At 44.9% G+C, this 8,463-nt stretch overlaps 1 long non-coding RNA gene across 2 annotated transcripts; it reads left to right on the top strand.

The window, feature by feature from the left end:
- The first annotated feature begins 1,093 nt into the window (after positions 1-1,093).
- LOC119800204 lies at positions 1,094-5,618 on the top strand. Of its 2 annotated transcripts, XR_005282993.1 has the most exons (4): positions 1,094-1,590; positions 2,285-2,335; positions 3,195-3,389; positions 5,259-5,618. It is a non-coding gene; the product is annotated as an uncharacterized LOC119800204 (long non-coding RNA). The 2 variants fall into 2 exon arrangements; XR_005282992.1 differs by lacking the exon at positions 5,259-5,618 and having other exon boundaries at positions 1,096-1,590; positions 3,195-3,473.
- Positions 5,619-8,463: the final 2,845 nt, after the last annotated feature.

Genomic DNA, 8,463 nt, shown 5'->3' with positions numbered 1-8,463 from the left:
TCTGAAGAGAAGTTTTATATATTTTATTGGTTTTCAGGCATGTGAGGCAAGCTGCTGGCCTCCTCTGGCTCAGGAGTTCCTGTCCTAGGGCTGTTGTGTCACACGCTGGCACAGACAATGATCGACTATTTTAAGAGGGCAAAGGCAGTCCAGGAGAATGTTGGCTGTGCACCTGCAATGCTCTAACTCTCCACAATTGCTGGTGTCCATCACCCAAGTTCTAAGAACACAGGAGGCTTTTATTCTGTGAACTTTCAAGTTCCCCTGCTGGCCAAACACAGTTTGTGTGTCTGCCTGACAAAGATTATCTCATGTCCTCTACTGCTAGGAAAAACTTGTCCTAGAATCTCAGACAAACAAGTCTGAATAGGCAGAAAGCCAGCCTTCATCAGAGAGAACTGGTTGGTAATTCATTAAGGAAGGAATTCATGGACCAAGCCAAATCTGAGCCAGCACGATTAGATCTGGTTTTTCTCTTCTGTCCTCTGTATATAAAATAACATTTACATGTCACATATAGTAGGAGTATTATACTTAAAATAATCAAGACCATAATATGGTCTAACAAAATCAAGGTAGAAGATAAGGGGAGAGGTATTTTAATCTGGGTAAGAAGAATTCACCCAGCCAGTTGGTGGTGGCACACGCCTTTAATCCCAGCACTTGGGAGGCAGAGGCAAAAGGATAGCTGTGAGTTTGAGGCCAGCCTGGTCTCCAAAGCCACAGAGAAACCCTGTCTCGAAAAACAAAAACAAACAAACAAAAAAGAAAAGAAGAGTTCACCCAAAGCTTTGAATATCTCTAACTAGGGGAAATGGAGTTAGTTCTTTAATTGTCAGATATCTGAGTATGTTGTGGAGCTTTTTAGAGCATTTAATTTAGTTGTAACTTAAAATCAGTAGCAACATAATGATTCAATTGTTAGGATCCAAAATACAAGGATTATTATTAAAGTCAATCAAAAGCCACAGTTAAGAAGTCAAAACAATCCGGGTGTGGTTCCAGCACTCAGGAGACAGAGGAAGGTAGATATCTGTGAGTTCAAGTCCAGCCTGGTCTACAAAGGGAGTTCCAGGACAGCTAGGGCTACACATAGAAAACCTGTCTCGACTCCCTTCCCCAAAAGAAAAAGAAGCCAAAAGAAAGGGGTGGTGGTAAAGACAGAGGGGGTTGAGGCAGGAGAGCCAGAAAGCACATGTATGAACTGTGCACAGGATGGACAATAGAGTGTACACACAGACTAGGTGCAGGAAACACAGAAGAGCCTTAAAGCCTTAGCAACACAGGAACCAACCGAGATCGGCTTACTCTCTCCGAAGAGATTTATGCGAGTGAAGATTTGAACACAGAACTCTGATGACAGTCCACGTTTCTTCCTTGACGGAATGGATTGCTTTGGTCCCCGTCATGGTCCACGTAGCAAACTGTGCTGGTGGAGGAGGGGCAGCTTGTAATCCAGGTCAAACCCACAAAACCTGACTTATGGGTATTCGGCTTCCGGGTAGGGTTGAAATACACCGCCTTTTGATCAAGTCTCTGTCGCTGCAGTGGGTTCAGCAGTTTTTCATCCCCGCTTTGTTCACTAGAAGAGTAAGTGATGCCCCGCTCCTGGTTGCCCTAGGGGATCCGTTTCAAGCTTTCGCAGCTTTTGCCTGTACTGGTCCGGCATCTCCATGCTCGTGGTGTCTCCAGCCCTTGGTCATATCACCGTAGCTGATCGGTTTCCAACTAGGTACCTGTAAAAATTAAAGGGGCAGAGGGAAAGGAGACAATAAAAACTTGGACTGGCCTCTATGGCAAGAGCAGACTTCTTTTGTTCGGAGAGGGACGCTTTCTGACAGAGGTACAGAGGTGCGGGGGCTCGAGCCTGCAGGAGAACACGCAGTCTAGGGACCCGGAGGAGATTGTGCACCTGAGGGTGGAAGGAGAGGGCACGGCTTTGCCAGACCCAGAAACTGTTGTTTCCCACTGCTTTTCAAAACTGAGGGGTGGAAGATAAGACAGACTGCTGGTTTTTACAAACTCTGGGTTTAGGGGCGCGTGAAGGGGTTAGATATGTTCCAGACTTCCACCAGCAGTAGATTTCCTGGAACCACGAACCTATTTTAGGGCTCTGGTTTTGGGAGGGATTTCCTTATAAAGGGTAGGGACCATCGTATTGGGTATGGCTATTTCCGGTTGGTGGGTGGGGGCGTCAATTTTGGTTCTCGGGTTGGAACTTCTGTAAAAAAAAAAAACAAACACTGTTTTTCCCCTTGTCTTGTGTGGTGGGTGGATTGGATAGGGGTGGTGATGTGATCCAGGAGGAACTTCTGGAAAAAGTGTGAAAGACTGGGTAAGACACCAAGTACGAGGGTAACCAGGGGTCACAAGGCGCAATTAATGGGAGGGACTAGGACGGGAGAGAACAGAGAGCCCACCCAAAGGAGGAGGCTTGTTGCTGAATTCTCTGTGTCTGGCCCCCAAGTCTTTTTGCCCTGTCCCAACCAACTTTGATCTGTTGATGTAGAAGCAGCATCGTTCACGGGAGGACGATGCAGATACCACCATGGTCAGGAGTGGGGAGGTCTCGCCCTCTTTGATTTTGGACTACCGCAGCAGCCAAAGAATCGAGTTAATCCTGAATGGTGTTGAGCTGAGCAGAAATTTCTTTAAAGCTTTCTGAGAGATGGTGTGAGGAGAGAAGTCAACCAATGCAAAGAATCTCCCACAGTCCACCTGTCCTGGTCTGAGGCCTGAAAGGACGCCCAGAGAGACAAGATGGACATCTTACTTAGCTCTTATTGTGGCAGGCATAGAGACAGAGACAGGGCTTTTGGGGGGAATGAGGGAGACAGTAGGGGACACAAAGCCAAGGGTATAGGCATCTGCCCAGTTAGTATGAAAGCATACACAGACATTTGATCTGAAAACCCAAGAGAGCCGGGCCGTGGTGGCGCACGCCTTTAATCCCAGCACTCGGGAGGCAGAGGCAGGCGGATCTCTGTGAGTTCGAGACCAGCCTGGTCTACAAGAGCTAGTTCCAGGACAGGCTCCAAAGCCACAGAGAAACCCTGTCTCGAAAAACCAAAAAAAAAAAAAAAAAAAAAAAAAAAAAAAAAAAAAAAAAAAAAACCCAAGAGTCCTGCTTGTCTTGTAAGGGAGGCAAGGAATTGGACCAACGTGAGTTCTTTGGTGGTGGTTTCTCTTGCTAGGGCAGTTTTCTCCAGTGTGGTGGAGCCTCATGATGGGGCCTATAACTCAGTGTTTGAATGGGTGTCTGTACTTCAGCTGGCTACACAGCAGAGCTTCTGCATTGTCTTCATTTGACACTGCCCTGGGACTCTACAGAGGAAGGTACTGACTGCTCAACACTGGGATCAGCTTTGCGAAGAGGAGGAGAATTGCAGGTCAGGATAAAGGGCGGGGCTAACTGAACGATTATGCAACTCCCATACTAGTTGGTGGTGGGCTTAGACACTACTTGAGACTGCGGTGAAACAATGTTTTTAAAAAAAGAATTTTTTTTTGTTTTTTCGAGACAGGGTTTCCCTTTAGTTTCTAGAGCCTGTCCTGGAACTAGCTCTTGTAGACCAGGATTTTATGAGTTTTAAGAAATAATGTTTTTTGAATTTAAACTCTTTTTAGTACCAAAATAAACTTTAATCATAAATACAATCCATGAAAAAACTGAGAGCTTCATATCCAAAGTGAGGTTTTTGTTTTGTTTTCTTTTTTTTTTTTTTGAGTCACAATGTGGGTTCTGGGAGTTGAAACAAACTCTTTTCATGTTAGATATGATCCCTTCAAGGGCTGAGCTATCTCTCTCTCCAAGCCCCAAGATTAACTAGCCTCCCTCATCTTCTGAGATAAGGTTTCTCTTTGTAGCCTTGGCTGTTCTTGAACTCATTCTAGCACTGGCCTCAAACTCATTCTAGCACTGGCCTCAAAATCACAGAGATCCACCTGCCTCTGCCTTCTGAGTGCTGTGATTAAAGATGTGTGCACCACTATCCAGAGAGACATTCTTATCTGTCTATCTAATGTATATGAGTGCTGTGTTGACTTTGTGCCAGAAGAGGGCACCAGATCCCACTATAGATGGCTGTGAGTCACCATGTGGTTTCTGGGAATTGAACTCAGACCTCTGGAAGAGCAGCCAGTGCTCTTAACCACTGAGCCATTCTCCAGCCCAACAGAGACATTCTTTAAGCCGGTGGTTTTCAACTTTTTGGGGTGCATTGTTATGAATTGCAATGCAAACATCCGACATGCAGGTGACCCTGGGTTACTTCTGTAAAAAAGACCTTTTGATCCCAAAGGGTCATAGCCCTTATGTTGAGAAACTGCCTCAAGTTCTTTGCCAGACTATTTAAGGTCATTGTCTGATGGAGGAGAGTTATCTGTCTATGTTACTTTCATTGGTTAATTAATAAAGAAAACTGCCTTGGCCCTTTAAGAGACAGAAAATTAGGTAGGTGGAGTAGACAGAACAAAATTGTGGGAACAAGGAAGTAGAGTTGGGGAGATGCTATAGGCAGTCTCCATGCTTCTCCTCTCCGAGATGGACGCAGGTTAAGATCTCTCCTGGTAAGCCACACCTCGTGGTGCTACACAGATTACTAAATATGGGTTAAAGGAAGATGTGAGAATTAGCCAATAAGAGGCTGAAACTATGGGTCAGGCAGTGTTTTAAAAGAATACAGTTTCTGTGTAATTATTTTGGGTGTAAAGCTAGCCGGCGGCCGGGCGGCAGGAAAGCAGCCCGCAGCTCCCCACTACAATTGTCTTATTGCATCATAAGATAGAAATATCCCAGTTTCTGGCATTTAGCCATTGTGGTCTAACTTTAGTTGACTGGTGACCATACTAGGTATTTGGGATTCAGGTATAATTGTAAGCCTTCCTCAGAGAGAGCCTTTAAGCATAAAAACCATGTTTTAGGTTTATATATTTTAGTTAACAAAAAGTTAGTCAGAAGCAGAACTAAAGGGGTTAAAAAGCAAGACTAGCACATTTGAATATTTGCCAGAATTATAGACATTGATGGATTAGGTCTTTGATTTAAGATTCCTATGTAGCCTTCTGATTATTAACTCTGAATTAAAATTTTAAGCTAACTTTTCATTATAAACGTTACAGATTTTTGATCATATCTGTTAACCAAGACACATAGAACATAGTAAACCAATACATTTAAGAGCAGTTATGAACATGTAGTGGCCACATAGATTCATACATTTAAAACAAACAGACAAAGCTTTCCTTATTTCCTCTAGCTATAAACCTGCTGGATCCAATTCTCCCTGTCACAGGAGAAAGCTGCCCATTATCCCAAGTACATACTGCCATCAAACATCTCGCCAGGTGGCGGTGGAGGCACTAAAGGAGCTGGGTGGCTCAGAAAAAGGGAGGTTTTGGTTTTTTCAATGATAGAGATCACCAGTGGCGAAAGGAGTATAGACCCAGAAAGGATATTTCCTTTCTCTCTCCCATGTTGGCGGCACCGGCTTGGTAAACAGAATCGGAGCGAGTATGGGGAGGGGGCAGGAAAGGGTTCTGAGAAGGTTTGGCATCCCAGGACTGGGTAGAGTGTGGGGGAAGGGGCAAGCTGAGATGGAGGGAATAAGGTGGCGACAATGTTTCCTCCTCAGATGGGGGTAGAATTATTGCTCTGGGCTTTAGAGCCAAGAAGGATGGAATAGATTCACTTTTAGGTGGAAGATATATATACATACATACATATGTTTATAAACATATACATTCCTCTTTACTAAATAATTTTTATATTTATAACATTTAAACATTTTACTTACTGGCTTTCTTACTAAATACCCTGAAACATAATAGCGTTAACAAATACATTTACCATCTTCTCCCTATGGGACACTAAATGACGTCTATCACTTCCTCATAAGGTCTCAATGACATACTAAAATTGGATTTCATCAAAGGTCACCCTGGGGGACCAATGAATTCATTGGGCTTGATTACAAAACATGAGCAGCAACATTATTGACCACAGTGTGGGTGACCCCCACATAGTTACATTGGAGCGTCTTCACCCAACATACATGAAGGCTTAGCCTCGTGGATAAAAGCCCTCTTTTTCTTAGTCTTTCCAGTCTATAGACCTTCGTTTTCCTTCGAGACCGTGAGGCCCTATGTAATTAGGGCTTCACTGCACATAATCAGGCTGAATGGCCATATCCATCTCCTCTTTATGTGGAGGGTAACAACAGTTATCAGGTCCCTCTGTGGTCATTCTAGGTGGGCACAGCTGAAGGGGTGAGGATGAGTGTTCTTTAACTTAGAAGATATTATGTAATAGTATATTACATATACTATATATATATATAAATATACATATATATAAATTGCACACATAGGATAATATAGTAAATGAATTTCACCTGTGAGGAAACTTTGACAGGAACGTGTTTGGTGGGTCTGAGGTGGACGGGCCACATCCCTTCTCCAGAGCCAGCTTTTCAGTGAGCTTAAATAGTGTATGACAATTGATCGGCATTATCTATGCTCAAAAGATATTTGTTTTCCTATAAAATGAGTTCAGTGGTTTACACTGAACAGAGAACTGACGGCTGAGTCCAGAGACAGCTGGCAGGGCCCAAAGCCTCTTTTTATCTTCATAGAGTTGTCAGGGAAGGGAATGCTGGCTGTTGGGTCTGCTGGAGGCTGGCAGAGACACACAGTGTTTGTCTTCTAGACTGCTATGAGAGACAGTGTTCTAGAATTAATACGCCTTCCCACCGAGAAACCACTCTGTGCACTTAGAGACGAATGCAGGAAATAGCTCTTTAATAAGAGTGTAACTGGCTCTGGCTCATACACAAAAGGGAACCTGCTTCAAATAGAAAATGTTAGCAACTTGTATAGACCTTAGGCTTATACATCCTATGCACCCTCATCCTTAAGTGTCTTCTAAGCCGGGTCCCCAGTTTCACTTTGCTTGTTTTAAACAGACAACAGACAGCAAGTCTGGCCACGACAGATGGGAGATTTTTTTAAATTAAACTTTTTATTTTTTTAATATTTATTTATTATGTATACAGTCTGCATTTTTGCCTGCAGGTCAGAAGAGGGCACAAGACAGTTGTGAGTCACCATGTGGTTGCTGGGAATTGAACTCAGGACCTCTGGAAGAGCAGTCAATGCTCTTAACCTCTGAGCCATCTCTTCAGCCCCCGGCTGCTGGGAGATTTACACAGCCCTGATGCTGCCAGATTTCTTTCTTTTTCCTTCCTTCCTTCCTTCCTTCCTTCCTTCCTTCCTTCCTTCCTTCCTTCCTTCCTTCCCCTCCCTCCCATTCCCTCCTCCCATCCTCTCTCTCCCTCCCTCCTTCCCTCCCTTCCTCCCTCCTCTCTCTCTCTCTCTCTCTCTCTCTCTCTCTCTCTCTCTCTCTCTCTCTCTCTCTCTCTCTCTCTCTCTTTCTTTTTCATTCTGTAGACCAGGCTGGCCTCAAACTCACAGAGATCCACCTGACCCTGCCTTCTGAGTCCTGGGATTAAAGGTGTGCACCTCCACCGCCTGGCCAGAACTGTTTCTTAAGTACACCAATGTTGTTCTTTTTCGAATAGCTGTCACCTAGGGACATCTTGCCCACGTCTCAGAATTAAGCTTTTCCTAATAACAGAACACGGACTTGCTGGCAGACTGGGATATGATGACAGTTGCCGTCCCATGCTGCTCCCTTGAGCTGCCTCTGAGAAGCACATTCCTTGCTGCAGGAAAGGGTCTAATTGGAGGCCAGTCATGGTGAATAAACATTAGCAGAAATGTTTTCTCAGCAACCCAAAATGTCATTTATTCCCATATTCAGTTTGTATATATCTGTAGAGGGGGGCAGACAACTTTTCCTTTTACATGTCCCCTTTGGCCTCCCCTTTAAATGTGTAAGTGCTTATAACCTAGAGAACATTAAACAGAAAGCTATAAAAAACCCCAGACATTTAAAGGAATCAGAAAGCGAGACGTGGGGAACTGGGGACAGGAGACCCATTACCTGTGAGCATGACAGTGAACAGACAGAGTGAACAATAGGTTCCCAAGAGCAGGCAGCATCTCCCTAGAGAGGGTGGCTAGCATTAGAGAAAGCTGGGGCGGGGGTGGGGAAGAGGAAGCGGCAGTGAAGGAAGGGCCATGGAGGAAGGTGTGTTCAGTAAAGACAGAGGGGCTGGGCTGCCCTGGGAGGGCTGGACTGGCTCATCCTCTCATTCTCCTGGGGGGTGGGGGCTAAAGGAAGTGGGGGAGAGGGTCTGGGGTGCTGGGATCTTGGGGCTGTGTGGGTTGGGGAGGAGAGTGAGAATATCTGTTGTCACAGGACTGGCCGAGTCAAGGAGGAGTGATTAGCTGGGCCTTACATTTTGAGGTCTGGTTTCCCCAGGCAGAGAGGGGTTAGAAGGATTGTGGTCTGACAGACAGTCAGATGAAAGGAGTTTAATGGGCATGGCCAGGCGGCTAAAG

This window comes from Arvicola amphibius, chromosome 13 (genome assembly GCF_903992535.2).
Source record: "Arvicola amphibius chromosome 13, mArvAmp1.2, whole genome shotgun sequence".
NCBI classification, from domain to species: Eukaryota; Metazoa; Chordata; class Mammalia; order Rodentia; family Cricetidae; genus Arvicola; species Arvicola amphibius.
The sequence above is the reverse complement of the archived record's forward strand: the minus strand, read 5'-3'. Positions and strand labels throughout refer to the sequence as shown.